The sequence below is a fragment of the Grus americana genome, chromosome 12, assembly GCF_028858705.1.
Source record: "Grus americana isolate bGruAme1 chromosome 12, bGruAme1.mat, whole genome shotgun sequence".
NCBI lineage: Eukaryota > Metazoa > Chordata > Aves > Gruiformes > Gruidae > Grus > Grus americana.
The window spans coordinates 894608-917109 of NC_072863.1; the positions used below are offsets into that span (position 1 = coordinate 894608).

Here is a 22502-nt window from a genome sequence, read left to right on the forward strand (position 1 = left end):
TTATAATGAAAAGGAGAGATTGATATCAGGAAGGGTGATAATAATAAAAAAACCCAAGTCTAAACTTATTATTTCTGTGTATGGTCCAGGATGAAAAAAAAAAAAAAATCCCCAAGTACAGCCTTTGTTGATTTCTTTTGCTTTGTAGAAACAGATTCCTCTGATATTCTCACTTAGATTTGCCCAGGCACCCTGCTGAGGTTTTGATGCTCGACTTGCATCAGGAATATTGAGCATGAAATCTAAACATTGCTTCTGGTGACAGCTGATGGAGACACAGAGTGAGGGGGTGCGCAGGGGGCCCGTACCGTACCCCGGGGGGAGCAGGACTGCCGGGATGAAGAACAGCAGCATGGGGACCGGGGAGCCACGGGTCTCTTCAGGTAGGGCAGAGCATCAGCCAGATCCAAACTATCTTTGAGGTTGGTTTTTTTTATAGTAGAGTTGCAAAGTCCAGAGGCCCAAATCTTGGGGTTTGCTACTGGCTTTGCTGTCAACCTGCTGGGCAGGGCTGTGTCCTCTGGGGGGGCACCAGTGGTGGCTTCTTGGAGTGCAGCTTCTCTAATTACATCCCCAGAATACACAGGTTTAAAGTAAAATTACGTGAAATCAAGTGCTTTGGTACATGTGAATCTTCTCACAGAGTGAAGACGAGGGAGCGCGTTAGCGCTGTGCTTGGTGAGGTGCTGGAGGGCTCTAAAAGGAGGGTGAAGGCGAGCCCCGGTGTGAGCCGGGGCAGTGCTGTAAAGCAGACCTCTGTGGGGGAGGCAGCAGTTTCCTGGGTGAGCTGTTGGGGCGGATGGGGAAGCTCAGAGGCAGAAGGGACAAGGCAGCCCTCGGGACGGTGTTGTGGGGTGCTCGGGCAAGTCACTGTCGCTGTGCCGGTTCCCTGAGCTCCTGCTCCCCAAATTCCTGCTCTTTGCACCAGTCGGCAGCGATGGAGAGCAGGGACTGGGCAGGAAAGAGATGCCTGCTTAATAAGGCAAGCGTTAGTGAGAGCGGAAAGCTTTCTGATTAATCAATAAGTTAAATTACTGTTCATTAAATCTCCACAATTCTTGTCTGTCTGTAACGGCAGCCATTAACTAATTGATTCTTCTGGGTACCGTACCTGGGTCCCTCCTGTTTCCAGTCTTGCACGTCCAGCCCCTCCAGCAGCACTTCTGAACATAAACAGTATTTCAGTATCAGGAACCTCACAATCAAGGCTGGGATTTGGGTCCGACTCCTGGAGCACGCTGATAAATTGCACTTTCGGATGATTCCATCAGCCCCCCCCGGCATCGAGTCGTTACCTCGCCTGCCCATCACTGCGCTGGTTTGCTGCGTTCCTTCTCTCCAGGGTCCCGGGAGGGGTTTCCCCTCCGTCTCCTCTCCGGATTTCCCAAACCCACCCCCCTGCAACTGCACTTCACGGCAGCGCTTCTTCCTTTGCATATTGCATCCCGTCCAATTTACTCCTCTGAGATGCTGTAAAGCTCCAAAGTTTGCTCCTTCGAAGAACCTGAAGCTTTCCTCTCTTTCTCAAAGATTAATTATAGCTTCAAACACCTGCAGTAACTTTTGTCAGTTATGGTATTCCTGCTCAGTAACTTCTCGAGGATTAAAAGTTCCCCTGCCTGTTGCTGGGCAGCATCTCGCATTGAGCAGGGCCCTCGCTCCACCAGCAGCTGCGGCTGAAAGCTTCATAAAGTCAGGTTAATCTGATTAGAAACCTGCAGTTTGATGAGCAGGGGTATTTTATTGCCTCACAAGGATCCTACCCATGTGTAGTTTACCAGTGGAAAGGGTTATTTTCCTGCAATCTTGAAGTGGATCTGAAAGTCAAATGCTTTATTCCTGCTCACACACCAACATTTAAGTGCCAATTTTTGCTCTTCATAAGTCACAGCTTCCCTGGGCCAGGCAGGATTGTGCGGGAGGTAAATGGTACAAGACCGGCAGAGTCAACCTGGGGGCTTCTGCACCAGGAGCTCGTAGGGGAAGATGTGCAACAGGTCAGCATCACGGCACTGTCTCCTCCAGATGCTCTTCAGGGAAGAGTTGGCATTTAGATTTATTACATAAACAACAAAAAGATGTTTATTATGTTGAGTTAGAAACCTCCATTGTTACACGGTCCTTTTTTGGTCTCATTGCACGTATCGCTCAGAGTTATCCCTCCAGGATGACTGCAAGTCCCACGGCATCCAGCTCCGCAGCAAGCCCGAGCAGAGCTTTGAAAATCCAACGTTTCCCAACCCAGCTGTTTGTTTCCCCAGTAACAGAAGTGGCTGCCAAGCCCTGCCCCGGGGAGGGGAACCGGGGAAGAAATGAACCCGTGGAGCCAGGCTCATGGCTGCCCATCCCCTCTCCGTGGGAGAGACCCTCCCTGGCACTGGGGGGCTTCCCACCAGGGCGCGAGGCACGGCTGAAGGCTGCGGTTGGTGGTGGCCAGAGGAAGGACCTGCTTTGGTGCAAGCTGGTCTGGCAAGAGATGGAAAAGGTGATGAAGAAGAGATGGAAAAGGTGATGAAGAAGAGATGGAAAAGGTGATGAAGAAGAGATGGAAAAGGTGATGAAGACTGGCCGTGGGAACGAAAACCAAAGGGCCAGAGCGGATAGACTTGGGGTGCCTGGAGCAAGACAGGATGGATGCCTGTCCCACTGTTTCATCCAGACCTCGGTGTGCACAACCCTGGAGGGTCACCCACGTGGGTCAAAGTCTTCTTCCCATGGCGAGGCCAGGCCAGGGCACGAATCTGAAGTGCACGACATTTCTCTTCCCCACCCAGGCACTGAAAGAGGCGTGGAATGAACTGATGGATATTTGCAGAAACAGCGAGATAACAACATTGACTGTTACATTGCTTGTTTCTCTCCCTTTTTTTTTTCAATTTCTGCAAAGTTAAGACATTATTCAGTGAACTCTCCCCAGAGGATGAGCCACTGAGTCATCCGGGGTGGTTGGTTTGGGCTATGTGGCCCAGCATGTAATTTGTGCTGTGAAGATGGACCCCCAAGCTGTTTCTGGTGAAGGAAGGATGAAATTTGTATCATCCCAATGAACTGATTCTCTTATCTGCGTTGTCTGCTCAGCATCTAATGAACTAATGAAATATGCAACAATTCAGCTATAGAACAGACCTCACTTTTAAATTAGCACTAATTAGAGATAATTATCTCGGCTGGTTTGATGTTTCTATGTAATGAGCCCGGGTTTTCTTTTGTTAAGAATTGGTGTGGTCAAATATATGAAACGGCACACTGAATTTCCACAAGTGCCTTTTATTCCTGACTTATTTCAACATCTCCAAGAGGCCTGCTCTTCCTTTTGATGTCGTTTCATTTGGCTCTGTTGTCGATGCCCCTTCCCCACGGTGGGGAGGGACGTAACGCAAGGCCCAGGTAAAAGCATTGCAATCCCTGCAGCTCCTGCCCCCCATTCCCCGTTCCCGCTCCCCCCCAAAATGTGGCACTGGGGAAGGGGTAGGACCAATGCACGGCTCCTGCTGGCACCCGGCGCTTGGGCACCGGCGAGCCGTGGCACAGCGACCAAAGGCTCCATCCCCGTACCTGTCCCAAGCAGAAGGACCGAGGACAACCTGAGCACAGCTCGGCAGCGGGACGCAGCAACCGGCAAGCTTTCTGCACGATTAACGCTCCAAACAAAACGTGCCGAGGACTCCCGGAGCTCCCTTAAAAACTATCAGCTCCCATCTGTCCTCTCGTCTCGTAGCCGCCTGCCATGGCTCAGATGCATCGTGCTCCGTCTGTCTGTCTTGCTGCTGTCTGCGAACACCCCGTCACCACGTGCCGGTGCTGCTGACTGCCGTCCGTGCGGTTAATACGGCACGGCGCTATCTCTACATCTCTCGCCGGGGTTTTCTAGAGCAGGGAATGCTGCAGTATCAAAGCGATCAATCACACGTAGCCAGATTACCTGTCCTATCCTATAATCAGTAATTTGCCACGGATCCCTCATTTTTCAAGGGAATTTTAACAGCCTGGCTGGTGACAAGCTGCCAGGGCAAAATGCTGTAACGTGTGATAAAATTATACATCCCTCTGTCGCAAAGCAAGGCACCCTTCCTTCCCCCTCCTCCTCTCCACACTCCCATAACCGGGGGAGCTGCGGGGGACGTGGGGCAGGACAGCCCGGCATCACAAGGCCACCTAGTCAGCCCCGGGCTGCCGCCCGCACCCTGCCAAATAATTCTGTCAGCGCCTGGTTTATGGGCCCAAAACGGGAAAAAGCAAAAGGCGCTCTTTGCGTTTCGTTAGCGGGGAATAGGCACGCGTCGTAAAACGAGCCTCCAGGTCCCCCTTTCCCCATGGCACGGCCACGCCGGGGCTGCGTTTCGCTCCCCACCTCGGCACGGGGAGAGCAGCGAACGCCGCGCGCTTTCCCGTCGCTTAATTGGAGCGATGCCGTGCAGTCCCCTGGCACCCGACGGCGGGCCGGCGGTGGCAGGCAGCCAAGGTAATTATGGCTGAACGGTCCTCTCCGAGTCCCCGAAGAGTCTTTACGAATCATCGGGTAACGGCTATAGTTCAAGAGAGCACGGTCTTCGGGGAGCTGGTGTAATTACTGAGATGTTTAAGCCCTCTCTGGCAGTGCTTGGTCTTGCTGCCGAGCCACCGGGTCCATAGGAGGGCTGGCAGCAGCGGGCAGCGACAGGTCCCTACTCGGGGACGGGCACCACGCAGCCACCGCCGGGGCTCCAGCCCTCCCCGGGGCAGGGGGGCGAACACGGGACGGGGGCTGCTGACCCCCAAGAGCCACGAAAGCAGCAGCGGGGCAGCCCCGGAGGGCTGTGGGCTGGGGAGGGAGAGGAGGGGGTCGCGTGGGGGGCTCACCACCTCGCACCCCACCAGCGCAACAACACCTCCCCCCTTTATTAACAGCAATTATTTCCTTTTCCCATTTATTATGATTAACACTTGAAGGTTGCACTGGATCAAGTATTGGCTTCTGCTACACACTTTTATAAACACACACGTCCACAGGCACGTGAAGAGCACACACACAGATTTCCCACACACACTTCCCGGACGTTCCTTCTAGCCTGGTACGTGCCCAAAGCAGAACCGGCGCTCAGGGACCCGCACGCTGCTCACCTGTGGCCCGTGCGAAGAGCACAAAGCCCAGGGGCTGGTTTCTCGGCTGGTAAAATGGAGCCAGCGTGGGCTAACGGTAATTTATATCCACTGGTCCTTCCTCTTGTGTTAGCTTGGCCCTGGGCTCCCCAAGGCACGAAAAGGTCTCATAAATTCCTAAAGCTGACAGAGGGCTGTTTGGCTTCACTGGATCCTGCGGAAACTAAATGTGCCATCTAAGGTAGTACCGCGTACCCTGTGGCTACAGAAAAATGATCTTGGCTGGATTTCCATTAAACCACTCGGCGAGCACGAGTGAGTGATTTGGGGCCATCCGGCGCTGATCGCAGGGCTCTGCAGAGCAGGTCTGCAAGCGCTCGTCAAGGGGAGAAGAGGATTTGGCACGCCACATGAACCAAAGAGGGGGAGGTCTGGCTGGGGGGTCTGCAGCAACACCTGGGACACACTCCTTTGCAGCGGCGAGCGCGAGATGACGCTCATTGCTGCGTATCTCAAACCCAAACCTCACTGCTCTCATTCGAGGAGACCACAGCCACAGGAGACGTGAGAGCATCCAAGCCCTGAGGCCACGAGGCACCTTACGAGAAGTACACGCACTTACGAGAGGAACAAGACCCTGCAGGGTAAAGCAAAGCAAAGCACAGCACAAAGTCTTCAGCTGCTCGGAGGCTGTGCACAAACCCCGTAATTCCCCTGCCACTCTACTACTCTCAGCAACGCTGACCTGCTCTTCCTCGGGCATGGGTGGGAGGAAGGACAACGGCCTGACACACAAACGGGTTGCGGGCAGCAGGAAAGCAAGGGTGCCCGAAGCATCACCTAAAGCAGCAGAAGGCTCAGGCTGTGCAGCAGCTTCTTCCTTCTGCTCCACTTTGCAGATGGGTGCCTTCTGCCACCGCAGCCCCAGCAGTCACACCGCTCACCTCCTCTCTGTCCCCTGTCACACAGTAGGATTCACAACAACAGCTTTCTGAAAGCACCAAAATGCAGCAGTTCCCACATCCCCTGGGGAGAAACCTGGACTTGACGCGAGCTCTGAGCTCCTCCGAGTACCCCATCAGGAGCCACCATGGACAAGCCTGGCTGGGGGGACCTAGGGAAGATGCTTTGTCCTGTGACCATGGCGTCTGCTGGCTGGTCCTGAGCTGGGCTGGGCTGCCAGGAGAGAAGTGCAGACGACAACATTTAGCCTGAAACATTTTTTTTTTTTTTTTTGGTCACAGGTCAGTGAAAATCCCCCAAGTCCAAACCTTCCACCTCCATCAGTTTTGCCCCATCGCTGGCACTGACCAACGCCCAGGCACCGGCCGGGGCAGAGGGGCCGTTACAGAGCAGCAGTCTGCAGGGGACCGCGTCCCCCCGCGGGCAGGGACCACATCCCCGGTGCCACGGGCAGGGACCACAGCTGAGTCCCTGGGCTGGACAGCCCCGGCAGAGGCCAACCCACGGGGGTCAGGCTCAGCCCCACTCCCCTCCCGGGCTTCCCAACGCTGCAGCCCTGATTTCCAACTGAGCTAATTATTCTAAAAAAAAATATAATAATATCTATCTATCAAGCATGATATGATAGGTGCTGAGGCAAGCCCTGCTCTGGGATCCACTTCATGGAAAAGCACCTTTCCCTCTGACCACCTCACCTCCTTGAGAACTCCGTTACCCGAAGGACCGTTCCGGGAGAACCCTCCGCAGACTGATCCAGGGCGGGCCCCGAGTGAGCATCTGAAGGGAAGGCCAGGGAGGTTTCAGACATTATGCCCAGGCTGGAGACTGGCCCAGGCTGCTCCGGGTGCTGCAGTCCCTCTGTCCCAGCACGTCAGAGAGCCTGGGCTGCAGCTTCCCCCCCCGCAGCCTGCCCACCCCCCCAGAGCCCCACAGGGAGGGCAGGCAGCAAAGCCATGCTCCTTCTCTTTCTTGCCTGCAAGACATTTGCTGCTGCCACCAGATGCGAGTGAGAACCCGCACTAACCTCCTGGGAACGGTCAAGATTGTCCATCATCATTGCTTTTGAAGCTATTTGGAGAATACCTTGTTCCCACTAGGAGCAAAAAAGTCAACGCTCCTGCTACCTTTGGGATCTCTGGCTCTAGAGACAGGAATTTTACTTTTCAAAGTGAAAAACAAAGCAGCATTCATGGGCACGGTAATCGCTTCTGATGCCATCTGAGCTGCGGATAACACCAGAGGTGATTTGATTTACAGCATCTTTCGCAGTCCCCCACCTTCACACGAGTTTGCTTTTGTCCCCTCTCCGCTGCCCAGCCCCACCTGTAGCATCTCCCAGCCACAGCGCCCTCCCAGTGACGACAGCTCAGGGGGACGCAGCCCCCTCCCAGTGACAGCTCACGGGGACGCAGCCCCCTCCCAGGGGACCCCCGGCCGGAGTCAGGCACCAGGTCGATCCTGCCCGACCCCAGGCAGGAGCAGGCTGGGCCACGCTGGGCACCTCTGGGCTGCTCCCGTCCTCCAGACCTCCGCATCTCCAGGTGAAGAGGGGAGATGCTTTTGCTCACCTTAGAGGTGGGGAGGAGTCCTCCATCGCTCGGGGTCCTTGAGACCCCCCCAGGGAAGGGTCAAACACCCCTGGCACAAACGCGTCCAAGTCGCCTGCCTTCAGAAGAGGCTGCTCTCTCCAGCTAGTGTTCCGGCACATCTCAAAGGCTAAAGTAAAAATACTTCGCTCAAAGCGGCATAGCTAAAACCTGACAGGGTCACAAGACACAGACTTGGTTAATCAGTCTGGCTGGGGACAGGACATCAATCCCCCGTTTCCTTCCGAGCACGAGTTTTACGTTGCAGTGGGGCCCCAAAGAGTGACCGATTTCCACGGACATGTTCTCCCCAACCCTTCGTGGTCTCTGCCTGCTCGTCCCTGCCACCCCTGCAGGGCTCAGGAGCCGCCTGCCTGCTTTTCCCTCCTCGGATCAAAGATACAAGTGTCACCTGCAGCTGTAACCAGGAGCAAATCGGTGCTGGTTTGTGTACAGAACGGCTGTCTTGTACCGGCAGACGCCGACGCTGCTGTCAGCGCCAACGGGACCCTTGTTGGGATTTGCATTTCAGAAGGAGCCCGCAGCCGGGTGCGATGTTGCACATCTCCTCCGCTCGTCACATTTGCATACAGCTCGCAGCGAGGAGCATCATCCCCATCCCTCCCGCCCGGTGGGTTTGGCTGTGTTGGTGCCTTGCCGCTCCCTCGCCCCGCTGCCCGGCTCTGCCCGTGCCATCCAGCAGCAAGGGGAGCGAAGTGACCCCTCCCCAGCTTTAGGGAAACTTGCAGGAATTGAACCCACTGGGTCCATTTTGATAGCGGGCAATAGGAACTAAACGCGACACAGCGCCTGCGGGTCCCATCTCGAGGCTGGCAAAGGAATAACTGATGCTGAGCAATGAAAATCCATCCCAGAGCTTTAGTGAAGGAAAAGAATCAAAGAGCAAACCTAGGGATGTGCCTTCCCTTGTCCTGCTGCTCCTTCCGCAAGGGAGAGGCTTTAGTGCCCCCCGAAAAGGTCCCTCCTGCCCACCCTCCTTCTGCAGGCAGGAGCATCCTGCCTGGCCCCAGGTACTCACCCCGCACGGCCTCCGCGGTGCCAGGGCAGCAGCTGCGGGTTCAAGGATCCCTCTCCCTGCATTAGGGCTCTGTAAACAAGCCTGCACTCAGACAAGAAAAATTGGCAGGTCTCCTGCTCTCAGTAAACAAGCCGTCAGCTCATCACGTCCCCCCACCACACGTGTTCCTCGCTGCATCCATCTTCCCTGATCGCCTGGCACATTTTCTCCTAACTGAGGGGCGATTTGATTTTGTGGAAGGAGAGGGAGCGGTTTTCTTAGGTGATTGTGCCTCAAACAGAAACCTTCCCTTTGAGCTGGGCCATCCAGGAGAATAATCTTACTCCCCCAGCCCTGCCTCGAGCAGCACAGCAATGTCATCCAGCAATTTCCTTTGGCATCAAAGCTGAAAGCGGGCACGTCACCCGGAGTTAACAACATCACAGCAGCATGGATATTCACCTCTCGCAGAGTGATAGGAAGTGGAATTGATTGCAAGAGATCAGACACCGAGACTCTCATTAACTTCTGCTAACACCTGAGCGGCTGACAGACACTTGCCTTTCTGGATTAGCTTCTGCACATTTCCAGCCCGTGACCCTGGGTCCTCTCCAGCCCCTGTTTACTTAATAAACGCTGCCGGAGCGGCGGCTCAGACCCATCTGCACCGGCTCCCACCGGAGCAGCCGGCCCCTGGAGCGTGTCTGAGCGGCGTTGCAGCGCTGCAGATCCGCTCCGTGCCGTGCCTCCCTCCGTGCCCCACTATCCGTAACACGGGGAAGGGGATGCTCTCTCCCCCCTCAGGAAGCGTCTCCCTCTGAGCAGCTGCAAAAGCCGAGGCAGCCCGAGCCCAGCTGTCCTGATGATGATGATGTCAGGCTGACTTTGCAGGCAGCTGGTGGAGGATCTCTAAGGCATGACCTTTCTGGACACGCCGGAGCATCTGATGGGATGAAGTAATGGGTAAACCCCCCGCGGACACCAGCGCACACGGGCAGCCGTGCCTTCTGCACGAACCCCGAACCACAGAGCCAGCCTGCCAGGCGGTGCAACGCACGCCCAAGAGCAGGGGGTCCGGGCTGCCACTCCAGCTTCCCACCCGTGGGGCTGGGCCCCGTGGCCGTTTATACAGGGTCCAGAACCAGGGGTTCCTCTGCACAGGCCCCTCCCGGCTGGCCGTGAGCGGGTGCAGCCTCTGAAGCCCACCCTGGAGCCGGGGGCTGCAAAACCCGAATGAGAGGGAACTTGCGAGCGCGGAGGAGGAGGAGGCACGAGCGGAGCAGGACGCGGGGAGCACAGGCCTGGTTTGCACAGAGGCATCGCTGGGGTCGCAGGGAAGGGCACGGGCAGAGCATCACTGCTTCAGCCCTGGCACGTGGCCGGCGAGCAAGGCTATTTCCAGCTCTGCCGCACGGCTCCCTCCTGCCTCGCCTCCGAGAGCGGAAACACAACCTTTGGGGAACGTGGCAGGTGCTCTTTAATCTCGCCCACTGACAGCTTTGCTGACGAGAAGCTTTTTTTTCCTCAAAACCTTTTGTCTTGTCTTTTGTTCTGGTAGGGTTTGATATCCCTCTCCCCGCTGTCGCGGCCGCTCCAGGCTCCTCTCCGCCTGCCCCGCCACAACCTCCTTTATGAGGAGCAGCGGCAGGTTAACCTTGTTAAGAGCCTCACCCCTCCCCAGCTCCGCACTCTTCCGAAGCCAGGTTACATTACAAGGCACCGTTGGAAGGCCAGCTATCACAGCCTGCGAAGGGGAAGATGCTCTGCGCAGCCAGCGCTTCCTCCGGGCGCCAATCTCCCAAAGCTGCTGCTGCAGAAGACGGAGCGTCTGCACCCCCGATGAGGATCCTTCCACCCATCCTCCTGCTGACTGCACCAGAGACATCAGCTTGCAAACAGGAGAATTGCCCCACTTTTTTTCTTTTTTTTTTTTTTTTTTCCCCCTCCTGTTCATCCCCTACACATGCTGCTGTTACTAACTCAGCAAAGAAACAAACTTCCCCTGGGAGCGGCACCCTCCTGCCCACGAGCAAAACCAAAGCCAAAGCGCAAAGCTTTGCCGGCAATGGAGCTGGCCACGAGTTCGCTTGTGTCACACACAGGGCCTGGGGTGGGGGGGACACACACAGCAGGGCACGGGGCGGGGGGGCAGCACCAGGCGCAGCGGAGGAGCTGAGCCAGCAGCAGCCGGCACCGTGCCCACCCGTGGGTGAGGAGCAGGGCCCACTGGAAGAGGAAGAAAGCAAAAAAAAAAAAAAAAAAGAAGGTGGTGCTGGAATATCATAAGAGGGAAATGGGTTTTCATTATCCTAACCCAGAGGTGCCCATTTTTAAGAAAAAAGCATCAAATTAGTATCTTTTAAACACCAGCAGAGAGGAGACACAGCAAGTAAGCTCCTCTTCCCTCATTCACAACATCTGTCTCAGATAGTCCTACTAATTTCAAGTTACTACAAACTCCTTTAATACCCTGCCAGAGCTTTCAAAATTATTTTTTTTTAAACCACAGGCTAGCCAGCTCCACAGCCTTGAATTAAACATGCAAGCGAGCAATGAGAATAAAACTTAAAAAAAAGAAAAAGAAAGGTCATGCTGTGTTTCACAACACACACAAACTCCTGCCCAGCAGGAAGGACGATGGGGAGACAGCCCCCCCCCCCCCCCATGGAAGCACTCCCCCAGCCTGCCCGACCCCCTGGGGCTCCAGGGGGTAACAGGACATGGGAGCACGCAGGGAATAAACGGTGAAAAGCCCACCTCATCCCCAGCACAGCACCCACGGGACACGAGCCAGAGCTCAGCAGGACGAGGGGAAGCAGCCCCGGTGCTACACAGCTCCCCCCACGCAGCAGCTCAGGGTCTGATCCTGCCCAGGCTGGCTTAGCCAGCCCAGCCCCAGCCTCCCTCCTCTCCAGCAACCACAGCATCTGTCTGGGTCTCCCTTTTCCCAGAGACCTGCTCTGCACCCACTCACACATAAGTAGTCCCAGCTGGTCCCAGGCATGTCTCAGCAGGAGGTTTCAATCTCCTAATTGGCACATCCCAACGGAAAAGCGTTTAGGAAGATACTGGTGCTCTCGGGAGGTTCTTCTCCCACGGAACAGCTTATGGTGGCGCATGAGCTGGCAGTGCCTGTGCAGATCAGGCTGTCTCCATCCACGCCAGTGAGGCTGGTCCAGGGGAGAAGCAGGGACCGTATCCCTGGGGGGCGGAGGATGTGAGAGGCTGGCATGAGGGCTTCGAGGGGCAGGCAGTGGTGAGCAGGGAAAAAAGGACTTAGATTTTACCTGCAGGTAGCACGAGGCTGCAGTAATCCAAGGACAGTGCTCAGGGAGACAGGAACTGGGATGAGGTGGAGTTTGGGTCCAGATGTTCTCCATGTGTCATGGTCAACCAGGGTGGTTGGGAAGTAGGACACAAAACAGGGAAGTGACTAAACTTTGGCAGCAAATGCACCTGCAGAAACATTCCCCTGGTCCCTACGCTTACTCATCTATCAGGGAGCAGAAGCAAAGGCTGAAAAATACAGAGGGGCTCAAAGCTCCTGTAAATCAGCATCATTGACTAGAGTAAATTCACACTGATTTATGCCTGTGAGAGACCCGCCTGGAAAAGAAAAGCTGTGCTTTCTGTTTCTGGACAGGAACAAACTGAAGAAAAGCTGGGCTGGAAGAACCAATTCAGTGAAGATCCCCCCCTCGTTCTCCCCATCGTGCTCTGGACACAGATCCCCTCGGAAGAGCCACCCCTTGCCATCCCCACAGCAGCAGATCTCGGGGCCCTGCAAGCAAAGTGCCCCCCCCCCCCCATCCCTTCCTGTATCTGGGATCTGAGGCTTAAATAAATATGCGACTATGTAAATAAACACGGAGTGTGTAGCTTGAGAGGCAGGTTAATGGCTGGGGAAGCCGGGCTTGACCTCGGTGACATTTCAAATTAGTTCTGCTGCGCTGGGCTGGTGCTTTGAAGGGATTTGTGCTTGGGCTGGATGTGGAAAGAAATGTTAAAATTCATCATGTGAAGAGGCTCTCAGGAGCTTCCTTCCTCCTGGGGAGAGACCTCCACCTCCTCTGGCATCCCAGGGAGAATGCCTGAGCTGAGATGCTGGGAAGGTGGGCAGCTCCGAGGTGGGCACACGGGAGATGCTGGGGAAGGTGGGCACACAGGAGATGCTGGGAAGGTGGGCAGCTCCGAGGTGGGCACACAGGAGATGCTGGGAAGGTGGGCAGCTCCGAGGTGGGCACACACATTGCTCTTACCCTTCTGTAGCTCCCAGGAGGGCAGGAGCAGGTGCAGAGCATCGCTCCTGGGATCCCAGCCCTGTGCTGGGCACTGAGCTGGTGCAGCCAGATCCTCTCCTGCTTCAGGTCACCCGGGTGCGGGGCAGGTGTGTAATATATCCAGACATGTATGTTATATAGAGATACGCTGGTGTGTGTATAATGTGTATACATACATATGCATGCACAGAGATAATATTCATTAGAAGTGGGCAGAGAATATATTACTAGTGCTTAATACATGCACTGAAAGGCAAGTAGATGGCAGAAAGGAATACATTACAAGAACAAAAGGGGTCATTTGTACAGGTCTAACTCGGCCCTCTTGCGAGCGTGTGTCATGATACAGGTTTTAATTACCCGAACCCATGCTGGCCTTCCCGCAGGATCGCATCTCTGACACCGGAGCAGCCTTCTGCCAGGGCAGTCCTCAGCTCTCGAGCGTGAGGCATATTAATTCCTCAGTGAACCGATACGGCAATTTTTAATGTGGAGAAAAAAAAGAAGGATTCCCACTCACCCCGGAAAATGGCTGGACTGTTTTGGCTGAAATTTTCCTACGGAAGCTCAGCCTCGGGCAAGCAGCGTGCGCGGGGATTTCAGCCCAGGCAGGAGAGGTCGGTACGTTTGTGAGCTGAACTCACCTCCGGCGTGGAGCTGCTGTCCGGTCCGGCTGCCTCGCTCCCCGGCCGGACACGCATGGCGATGAGGATGCCCTGCGGAGCGGCGGGACCCCTGCGAGGGGACGCTGCACGCCTGGCCGAGGCTGCTGGCTCTGCCTGGGACAGCGGGGCACAGCCGTCCCCTCCGGAGCCTGGCCCTGACAGGTACCTGCCGCGCTAACGAGGATGCTGTAATGAGCATGAAGCCAGATGGCATCAGTGAGATGACCCAGCGAGCGCCAGCACACCCCAGGCAAACCAACCTATTTTTAGCAGCCACAGACTGCCCATTGCTGGCTTGCCCCGCTCCCCTTCAAACCCTTCCCTTCCTTGAGCCTTGACGTATTTGTTTTCCTTCCTCATGAAGAAGCTCTCACCAGGGCCTGGCGAATGGACAAACACCGGCAGGGTTTGTGTCCCGACGCAGAGCCGCCCCTCCAGCCCGCTGGCAGCAGCCACCATGCTGGGAGCACTGGATGGGGACGGGGTCCCCTCCCTGCCGACGCTGGGGCTGCTGGGGACGGGGACACGCGGCAGCAATTTCCCAGCCCTGTCCGTCTGCCTCCGTGGCTCCCGTGGGGAGAGGACCTGCAGACCCGGGGATGGCTCTGGCCCTTCTGGTCGGCTTTTGGTGCGAGCGAGGGCGCAGGAGCTGGTGCCTGTTGTGAGGAGGGGCCGGATTCATCCCGCCTGCGAGGATTGCTCGGGGGCATTGCACCGGCTCCTGGAGCGGTCGGCACCGCGGATCCTGCCTGCCCGGTGCCGGTGCTTGTCACCGTGCTGGGTGGTGGCAGCGGTGGCAGCGGTGACACGCAGCCATGGATGGTGGGAAGGGGAAGGCGAGGCTCTTCGCTCCCTTCCACAGGAGGAAAACTTTCTGCCCGTTTCGAATGGCCGCGCAGGAGGATGCTGCGGGAGCTGAGGGGGTGCGGGGCATTGGGCTCCCAAGGTTTCCAGCCTCTGCGGAGGACTGGGAAGATGTATTTGGGTAATTTTGGCTGGTGGAGTGACTCAGCCTCCTGACAGCCCTCCAGGACCTTTGCCACTCCACCTAAACAGGGATTATTTCATCCTCTCAGAATGGCTTAAGCGCTAATAAAAGGCATTGAAAATTAATTTTCCACGCTGTCTGTTGGCGTTTCTTCCATCTCTGGAACGCGCTCAACAAGCAGAACTGATAAGCAAAACCCAGACAACATCCTCCATGCTAATGCCCCCCCGCGCAGGCGCGCTCCCCCCCAGCCCGGCGTTCATCATTAGGGGGTGGCTGTGCAATTATTAAAATCCCATCTTTTTCCTGTTCTTTAAAAAAAAAAAAAAGGAAAAGATTTTGTTGGCAGCTTGGTGATTTGCTACGGATGTCAGGCCTGCTCCTCTCTCTCCTCATGTCAAATAACATATGCAAAGGAAATTTATACACATGCTCACAGGCATCTCTGTATACAATGGTCCTCTGCCATCCGGCAGGACTCTCCTCCATCCCCTGACAGCCAGGAGGGAGGTTTCTGGGCCGTGAGCTGCGGGGGAGAGGGGAAGGGGCAGAAGCAGGAGGGCGCAGGCAGGGGCTGCAAAGCAGCTGGGTGCAGCAGGTCAGCTGGGGGTGTGGGGGGTGCTCCGGGGTGCTGGCGACTCCTCCTTGGGGTCAGGAGCTGTCCGAAAAGGACATTTTAACCCCTTCTTCTGGCCGATGGAGTCTTGGCTGGCGCCTTTATCCGCAGGCAGGCAGCTGTGATCAGCCGGGGCGAGGGGCTGGAGCGTGGGGGTGCCTGGATTGGGGGGCAGCGAGACCCCCCCCCAGGTCCTCCAGCAGCTGCAAAGAGGTAGAGCAGGCTGCCCTAACACCTGCTTTTGCCAGGGCACGGGGGTGCAGAGAGGCTTTAGGCTTCGTGCCCGAGATCCTGCGGAGAAAACAGGGCAAGCGTTGAAATCCCCCCTTGCAGCCAGAACCCCCTGTGCCAAAACCAGCCCTGGGCAGTCCCGAAGCGAAGCATCGCTGCCGGCCCAGTGAAACACCCCGAGCTTTTGGCTGTCCCCGCAGAGAGCGGGGCACCAGTCCGGGAAAGGCACCGCTGCCCCATTCCCAGCCAGCACCGCTGCTGTGCCTGCCGCATTCGCCTCGGATCCACCCAATTACAGCTAATTAGCTTTTCTGCCATAAAACCCTAAGGAGACAATGGAGAAAAGCCTCCTGCCTTTGACAGTAATGAAGTTAAATAGATATTTATTTATCCTTTTATTAGACAAACCAATTATAATTTTACGCTTGAAATGGCTGATTTTTAAATGTGATGTCGAAGCATATGTATATACCAACGTAATATATAGCCAGACCTGGCCTATAACAATCCTGCCTCATTAACAGCATGGCTAAGTTAGTATTTAAATATACTCTAATGCACCCATTCATAAAATGATAATTAAAAATACGCTGAAATGCAGCTATTAAGACAGAGATCCCGGTTATTTATAGGCTCTGGTTTTAGTTTCGAATGATAAAATCCTGAGTAATTGCTTGGACTGGTGAAGTGTCGGTTCCCGGTGCTCTGACCCGCCGTGGCTGGGAAAGCAGAGGCCGGCATTTCCCATCGAGCCTGCCATCCATCCGGGCACCCACGGGAAGGCTGCGGACAGACCCGTGCCCGGGCCAGCAAACCCGCTTTGCCCCCGTGGCAGAGGGCAGCCCCGCGGGTCACCAGAGCCCACGCACGCCTTTCCCCCCCCGCAAGGTGAGCAACGTCCAGCTGGCACCTCCAGAAAGTTTATGGCAAAGAGCAGGAAGAGGAGAAAAGCTGGTGCAGCTTGCAAAGCAAACACTGGGGAGTGAGGCTCCTGAAGAAGCACCGGGGAGGAGCCTGTGGATGCACGATGTGCCGTCCGGGTGCCTGTGCCTTGGAAATCAGAGAAATGATAATTAAGCCGCCCTGGTCCCAAGTATTTGCAAATGCCTAACTGGATGCTGGAGGCGATGGGTAATGAGGGGTTTGGATCTCTTTTAAGGGCATAGTGCTAGTGTTTCCTGTCCACGGGGGCTCACCCACGGCTGCTCTCCCCAGCCCCGCGGGGTCCCTGTGTGCTGCAGCATCCCTCACCCAGCAGCATCCACCTCCCTGCCGGGTCAGCGGGCAGTACCCCGGCCTGGGCAGCAAGATGCCAGATCCCAAATTTCCTGCTCTGACCAGGTTTGCTGCCCGTTCCTGCTGTGCAGGGCAGCGTGACAGAGATGGGGGCTCAGCGGGAGGCTCAGCACGCCCTTGGGAGGGCTGTGCAGGAGCCAGGATAAATCCAGAGGGCATCGCAGGCAGGCTGCAGGGCATGGAGGAGCCCAGACCGATGCCTTCCCCCTTTTCCCGACAGACCCTGCCTGGTCTCACGCCCCCAGCACGAGGAACACCACGGTGTTAACCAGCCCCTTCCCAAGGAGCTGCACCCAGCTGTCCTGCGGTGGTTTGTATGAAATGAGTTTGCTGGGGCTCAGCCTGCCCTGCAGCTCCCTGGGCTCCCTATTTCTATTTGCCCCGTGGGAAATCAGAGGTAACAGGGGCTGTGACCGATACACCGGGTTTTGCTGTCCTGCCAGGTCCAGCTGCCCACCCGGGCTCCTATCCGAGCCTGTCCTGTGTGCTCTCCCTCTGCTTCGGTGCTCTTCCTCCTCCTCCTTTCTCCCCTGCCCGCCCCAGCAAGGTGCTGCTCTCCCATGCAAAAGCCGTCCCTGATGCACGCAGCAGCAGCTCTCTGCTGCAAGACTGGAGCGAGGAGGGGATTGATCCCTTTCCAGACAGCTGGAAAGCAAAGGAGCCAAGCGGCAGGTCAGGCTCTGGGCTGTCCGAGCGTTTGCCCTCAAAGCAGCTCGGTCCTTCCCCACATGTCCTGCTCCGCTCGTGCTCTCCCACGGGTTCCCAGCAGGCACTGGCAATTGCGACAGCCCCGTCCCCCCCGTGTCCCCCCCCGGCTGGAGCGGGCTCTGGTTTCCCCTGCCTTTCCCTGCCATCTGGACGCGGGGCCGGGCGGCTGGAGACCATCTGACTTCTCAGCCAAACGCTAGATACCGGAGATCATAGAGGGACTTTTTAAAAATTAATTTCGCTGGCTATAAAGCTCCAGAGAGTGCAATTCAGTGCTCAGCTCAGCTGGCTGTTTCGGCTCCGGGCAGGATCTACCACAGCGTGGTGTGACCCCGCGGCGTTTGGAGCCATCTGGCCCGGCAGCCCGAGCCCCGCGGCCCCGGCCCCAGCCCGGTGTGGGTCCCGGTGCTGCTGATCCTGCCCGGTCCTCTGGCTCTTCATCAACTCCCCTCTTCCCACAAGACCGGGGGCCTCATGCACACATTTCTAGAGGCAGGCAAGAGTGATTTGGGAAATGAGAAATTTGCTTTAAAATGTGATTTCAGCCGTCTCACACCTAGTCAGGATTTTCAGCTAATTTTGCTGAATACCTCTAGTTGGAGACATTTTTGCTTCAGGGCTAGAAGCACAGAACGACCCACGAGAAGTTGGCAGCTCTGCATCCTGCAGCCCAAGGGTTGGGTGATGGGGTATCATTCCCAAGGATACAGGAGATCCTTTTCCAGCCCATCCTCTATGTCTTACTGGAGTGGAGTTCTGCAAGGTGGTGGCTGAGTTTTGGTGGGACAAGGCCAATTCTTTGCCAGCCCTAGCAGTTAAATGCTTTATGCCACCTCCTCGGGTCTACCCCTTCCCTCTGCCAGGCCTCTTGTTTGTATTTCTCCTACCACCACCTCTGTGCCCGTGGACCCTCAGAGCCAGGCTCCTTTCCCAATCCCTCTGGGCATCGGTCTGCATGCTCAGCCACACATGGGACTGGCTGCGTGGGGGGGTCAGCGGTGGCAGCGCCGTCCCCTGCAGCTCTGGCCTCTGCGAGAACAGTGCCACAACCAGCAGCCGGGTCTGGGGCTCTGCGGGACAGGGCTGTGTGCACAGGAGGATGGTTTTGGGTGCCATGCTTCTGGGTGTCCCTGCTGCACAGCAGCATTTGCCCTCTCTCCCGATGCTGCTGCAGAAGGGGATGGGAAGAGGCTTTCCAAGGGGAAGGAGGCTTTCCAAGGGCAGCCAGATGCGAGCAGAAGGGCACAGCAGAGCAGGACGGCTGCTGGAGGCGGAGGTGCTGGAAGGAGCCTGGAGCTATGGGCAGGAGACCCACAGAGGCTGTGCTGGGTGCTGCTGCCTTGCTGGTCCCAGGGCAGGTTCCTCGCTGGCCCCCGGCCCTGGCAGCTCCACGGCCCCCGGCTCTCGGGGCTGCAGGGTGTCCCTCCACGCAGCCGGAGGACGAGGGGGCTCGGCACTCTTGGATGTGCAAGATGTTTTACATCTCCCATCTGCTTTCCCGCCACCGCTGCCATCTGGCTCTTTCCCAGCCTGGGTTCTTTCTGCCTAACCCCTCGCGTCTCCACCAGCGGCTTCAGCGCGTGCGGAGCTCTGGCTTCTGCTGCCGTTTCCAAATCGCCAGCGGTCAAAGGCTCGTCCCCATGCTCCTGCTGGGGCAATGCTCGTGGCTGCCCTTCGCAAGGGCCAAGTGCTGTTTTCTACCCCCTCACTGCTTTCTGCCCAAAATGCTGCTGCAGCATCCTCCCCCCAGTGAAACCCATGGGGAATTCCCAGCGGGTTTGCTCGACCTCCTGCTTCCAGCTTTACTCCTTGTCTCTTCACCTTTGTTAAACTGAGCTGTTCTGGGTCATTCCCCACGGAGCAGAAGTGAAGATGGCCTTTAGGACCCAAAATAAAGAGCAAGACCTCCAAAAGAGCGGACAGGGTTGGGAGGTGATGTGTGTCACTGCACAACCACACTGTGCCACCGCTTGTCTCCTTCAGCCCAGCCCGGTCCAGCGAGGCACAGCGCCCGGAGGATGGATGGGCAGGTTTGCGTGTGACAGATGTGAGTCTGAGTGCGGCTCGCAGCACCACCGTGGCTCGAGGCACGAACGAGGGAAAGGGCTGCCAGGGCAGGGTGCAGCCAAGATGCGGATTAGAGCAACTCTGAAGCTAATTTTCAGTCACTTGCTGGAAGCATGTGCCACAACAAACTGATGAGGAACCGGCCAGAACCCATTAAATCCCCTGCTAAATGTGTTCAGCTAAGCAGCCCTGCCTGCGTCTTGCCAGGAGCAAAGCCCCCGGCAGAAGGGTCCAGAAAAGCCCCGTTTCCTCCCCGGCCTGCAGGGTCTCGCCCCAGTGCCCCCCACCCGCCCCGTCCCTCCCGTCCCTGCGGGCAGTGGGCTCGGCTGCATGGCAGAAGGAGGGGACGCCTTCCCCGCGTCCCACGGGTGCGGGTCTGCTCCTCCATCCTGCGGTGAGGAGGGTCTGCCCGCAGCCGGGGGCAGCCCTGATACCCTCTTGATGGCCGGAGCACCTTTTGGGGGACACCCCAGGCTGGGAGGGGTGTGGGGGGGGTTGACTTGCTGGCTCCTTGGTTTGGCTGGGCTCTGCAGGGACACTGCGGGGACAACGCGGGTCCGCAGCCTCCGTGGGCTGGGGACTCACCGCCCACCCACGGCCCCACCCGCCCTGCCCGGTCCCCGGCCCAGCACACTTCCCGCCGGGGGAGCCCAGGGCCGGGCACCGGCCGCTTCCCCAGCCCCAGCGCTGAGTTACGGCCCCCGGCCGCCCCCCCGGCCGCCCCCCCGGGCCGTGTGCCGCCCGCCGCAGACACTGGATGGCACTCGCACGCCTTGGCACCGGGGCTGCCGGCGGCTTTTGTCGGCGGAAAGCACGGAGCGGGGCGGGGGCAGGATTTACCCCGCGGGCCGGGGGTCGCGGCTCCGGGCGGGGGGGCCGTGGCCGATGCGCTCCGAGCTCGCAGCGCCTGGGCGCAGTGCCGGGGGGGCGGCGGGGCCGGCGGTAGCCCAGCTCAGCGGGAGGGGGGGGCGGCCTCGGGGTCTCCTCTGCCGCTGCTTTGCGCTCCCAAAGCACTGCCAAAGCCGCACAGACGGCCGCTCCACCGAGGCCGCCCCCGCCGAACACCGGGCTGGAGCAGCCGTGTCCCCCCCCCCGCCCCGGCCCGGCTCCCCTCGCAGTTGGGGGGAGCACCGGGAGAGCTGCCGGCAGCCCCGCGGCTCAGCCAGACCCGCTGCAACCCAGCTGCCCCCCCCCGCCCCCGGCTCAGCATCGTCCCCGCAGCCCCGGCTTGCTCACGCGTGTGCGGGGGTCCCCAGCCGGTTGGGTTCCCCTCCGCCGAGCGCTGGTCCCCACACCTACTGAACTCAGTGGGAATTACAACACATCATTTATTAAAGGGCTGCTGTCAAGGTTGACAAGCCCCCAAATTAAGTAGCTTAAAAATTCCATTAGCTGAGGTCTTTCTGGTGCCATGTCCTATCTCACTTTTGTTTATCAACCTTCACGGCTCTGAATATCTAGTAGCTGCTCAGCTGTGTCCGTATGGTGGAGAGACGTGGGGGGGGAGGACGGGAGTGCCGGGGGAAGGGAAAAGTTCACCAACATGCAGCACGTACAAGGATCTCTCTATAAACGCACCCTGGAAGCCGGTCACACCAGCCTGTAAACAAGTGGGGCCCAGGTTCACGTGTATTTGGCACTGCAGCACTGTGAGAGCAAAAACTTCATGGGGAGTAGGGAAGGGGAGGGGGCTGGCTGGAGTTTCAGGTCTCTCAGGCTCTGAAGACCGTGGTCCGGCCCCCCCCCGCTGCTGCTCCCTGCCAGGGTAAGGTGTCTGTGCCCCTCCGCTCGCAGCTGGGGCTGCTGCACCGGAGGCCATAGGGGCAGGGAAAAATTCTGCATTTGTGTCAAGGAAGACGTGCCGGGGAGGTGCTGGTGTGGGCTCAGCGAGGGCACAGGGAAACCTTGTTTCACTTCCCATGATGCCCAGGAACCAGCTAGGAAAGATGCTGTGTAGCTGCACAGCTCCTCCCAGCACCTCCGGCTCCATCCTGCCGTCCCCTCTAGGATGCACGGGACGTGGCAGGACCTGAGAGCTTCCAGGGAAAGGGGACAGTGTTCCCGCGCAGGCACCTCTACAGACCAGGCTTCCCGTCATTTCTAGCCCAGGAGAGGGCTTTTGCACTGCTAGAAGAACATATTCCTTTAAAACAGAAGCTGGGGCAACGAATGTCAGAGTAGCTCTGGCAGCGACTGCGAGGTGCAGCCAGCAAGAGGGTTACTGAGTCTGGCACATGCCGCTTCCAGTTACCGGGATGGCGTTGCATGTGGGTCCTCGCAAGGGCTTCCATCAACACGTCCTCACCCATCTCTGTCTCGCCGCAGCTGCAGGGCTGGAGAGCACAGCGTGTGCGACACAGAGGCACGACTGCCTGCGAGGCGGTGGGGATGGGCCGGGCTGCCAAGCAGCCGCAACAGCACAGCCGGGATGCTCACACTCTGCATTACCAAGTAGGTGCTCTAGAAGCAGCTTTCACAGCACACAAGTGAAAATGGTGCTAGTTTGCACCTGAGCGTGTGGTACAAAATGTCCCTTCACCCCACGCACTGCAGAAGAGCTGGCTTCCAGACTGCAAACTGCTCCGCTGTCCTCACCGACATTTTCTGGCGAGATGGTCCCGTAAATGCCGCCGGAGCAGGCAGGGAGCCACGTGCACGTACCGGTGCCGCCCGCTCTGGAAATGCAGCGTGGACTAACGGCTGCGGCTCCTCGCTCGCCCCGACTCGAAGGCAGCCTCTGTGCAGGGCCAGGAGCTGAGGCAGGGAGGACGCGGCTGCGGCAGACAGCTCTGCTCCCCTGCCCGAGCTCAGGTGTGTCCCCTCCTCCCCGTTCTGTGACCGTCCCCAGCCCTTGCCCAGAAGCAGGGAAAGGAGATTTTGTGTCTGTGAGTCCGTCTGTGCTTGCTGCTCACTCTCCTCTGGGCGGGATCACCACGGATGGCTCTCGCAGATGGCAGCGACCTCCCCGAGCGAGGAGAGAAAACAGAAATTACATCCTACTTTGT

At 57.6% G+C, this 22502-nt stretch overlaps 1 long non-coding RNA gene across 1 annotated transcript; it reads right to left on the reverse strand.

Annotated features, from left to right (window-relative positions):
* Positions 1–6775: 6775 nt before the first annotated feature.
* LOC129211936 (uncharacterized) lies at positions 6776–9065 on the reverse strand. The gene is made up of 3 exons (XR_008579011.1): positions 8668–9065; positions 7611–7799; positions 6776–6819 (listed from the first exon to the last, which is right to left on the reverse strand). It is a non-coding gene; the product is annotated as an uncharacterized LOC129211936 (long non-coding RNA).
* Positions 9066–22502: the final 13437 nt, after the last annotated feature.